The sequence below is a fragment of the Apium graveolens genome, chromosome 5 (assembly GCF_009905375.1).
Source record: "Apium graveolens cultivar Ventura chromosome 5, ASM990537v1, whole genome shotgun sequence".
Lineage (NCBI taxonomy): Eukaryota > Viridiplantae > Streptophyta > Magnoliopsida > Apiales > Apiaceae > Apium > Apium graveolens.
In genome coordinates, this window is record NC_133651.1 from 118921021 (window position 1) to 118923389 (window position 2369).

The 2369-nt window shown below is 40.1% G+C and overlaps 1 non-coding gene across 1 annotated transcript; it reads right to left on the bottom strand.

Moving 5' to 3' along the window:
* Positions 1–2053: 2053 nt before the first annotated feature.
* LOC141662480 (small nucleolar RNA R71) lies at positions 2054–2160 on the bottom strand. Its single transcript, XR_012550595.1, has one exon. It is a non-coding gene; the product is annotated as a small nucleolar RNA R71 (small nucleolar RNA).
* Positions 2161–2369: the final 209 nt, after the last annotated feature.

The window sequence follows — 2369 nt, forward strand, 5'->3', positions numbered from 1 at the left end:
GAAATCAAGTATTTTGTGTATTTGATGCATTTTTCTAGTGTTTGTGCATTTCAGGGTATTAATTACATTTCGGGAGAGATTTCATCAATAATAAGCCTTGGCATGTGTTTAGCATTGTAAGCGGGAAGATAGGAGCAGATTGCAGCAAAGAAACGGGAGAAAACAGAGCAGTTTCCAGTAGGGAGCTGAACACCCGCTCAGCTCTGCTGAGCGACCGCTCAGGAAGCTGAGCGCCCGCTCAGGAATGCTGAGCGGCCGCGCAGGGACGGAAAATCAGAATTAATATTTTAGACCCCTGGTTCTGTTTAACTTCCAACTTCTGAGTTAGCTGGGTATTATGGGAATCCTATATAAGTAGATTTCAGAGACGTTTCTCAAAGGTTGGATCGTAGTATTAATCGAAGAGCAAGGAGATAAGGAAGAAGACCGTTTTAGCACACCGCAACGAAGAGGAAGCATATTTTCTTGTGATTCTTTATTTCGTTGTAACGTTGGATGCTAGTTTTCTTTACTTTGAACCTATTTACTCTTGTGACGTACTCTGGTTTAATATAAATAGTTTTAGTTATTATTCTCGTGTGTTATTATCATGTTTTCATATGAACCCATGATGACGATGAGTGCTATCATGGGTTAATCGTGATCATGGGGTCGTAACGGATTTACTATGGAATTCTTTAGTTAGTTGTTTAATACCTTAGTGTGTGATGATTGTATGATATCTAGTATTGGTTGTGCTTAATCGTCTTATGTGCGTCGCGAACATATAAGATAGGGTGTTAATCTCTTTTGAAGCGACGATGGATCTTGAGATTTAGAACTTGCCATGCTAGCATAGGTTCGTGTAGGATTATACATGATTAGTGGGTAACTCTAACCGTTTTATTCGCCCTGTGTAATCAAAAGGAATAACTTGTGCTTAAATCGTTATGTTGTCAATTTCTGTAGACATATAGGGACTCAACATAATTGATTCCTATTCAACTTCTATCATAATTGTGGATGTTTGGTAGAATGGTATTAGTACAATGAAAGTTGGCTTTTATCAGTTTCGTGTTGTTCGATTAATATCATCACTGTTGCATGCTAAGGGTAATAACAATGACTCTTGAAGGAAGTAGTAATGAAGTTGTGATCTCATGAGTGTTTTAATATTGTTAATTCAAGTGTTAATTAAGTGCTTAAGTCTCGTAGTTAATTGTAGTTAATAATTAGTTAATCAAATCTAAGTGTTATTGTTTTAACATTGGGAAGTAATCATACATTGGTGAGTGAGTGTTAGTTGAACATAATTAGTCTGAGTCTCTGTGGGAATGAACTAGTAAGTATTCTATATTACTTACGAACGCGTATACTTGCGTGTGTTATTAGCGCGTGTTTTCGCCCTAACAAGTTTTTCGCGCCGCTGCCGGGGACTCGGCATATTTGTTTAGTTTATGTACTTACCATTAGTGGTCATTAGGACTCAGTGATTAAGACGTGTTACTTATTGTTTCCGGTTGTGTTTCAGGTACTTTAGCGAGCGTTTATGCAAACACGTTCTCGTACTCGCAAGAGGACTTTAGATATGGCTGAGGAGACAGACGAAGTTCTTGATATTCTGGAGAAGATAGATTTTGAAGATTCGGATTCAGGAAGTGAGTAGAAAGAGCCAGTAATCATGGGTGATCGTATTATTCCGGCAGATCCAGCTCTTATGGACTTTTCTCGGCCTAAAATTGATGACATTCAGTCTAGCATCATGCATCCGGCTATTGAGGCCAATAACTTTGAAATCAAGCCGGGCACTATTCAGATGGTGCAGAATTCTGTTTCTTTTGGAGGTGCTGCGACTGAAGACCCCAACATGCACATAAGGAATTTTATCGAGATATGTAGTACTTTCAAATATAATGGTGTGACTGATGAGGCTATCAAGCTGAGGCTTTTCCCATTCTCACTGAGGGATAAAGCTAAGGACTGGTTACATTCTGAACCAGCTGGGTCTATCACTACTTGGCAAGATCTTGCGCAAAAGTTTTTGGTGAAGTTTTATCCAATGGCGAAGACTGCGGCTATGAGGAGTGCTCTCACTCAGTTTGCGCAACAACCTACAGAATCTATGTGCGAAGCTTGGGAGCGCTACAAGGAGATGTTGAGAAAGTGTCCACATCATGGAATGCCTGATTGGATGGTGATCACTGGTTTCTATAATGGTTTGGGGGCCCAATCTCGGCCCATGCTCAATGCAGCAGCTGGAGGCGCCTTGTGGGCCAAAAGCTATACAGAGGCTTATAATGTTATTGAGACTATGGCTGCAAATGAGCATCACAATCCGACTCAAAGGATGATCCCTGGGAAGGTAGAAGGTATTTTAGAAGTTGATGCAG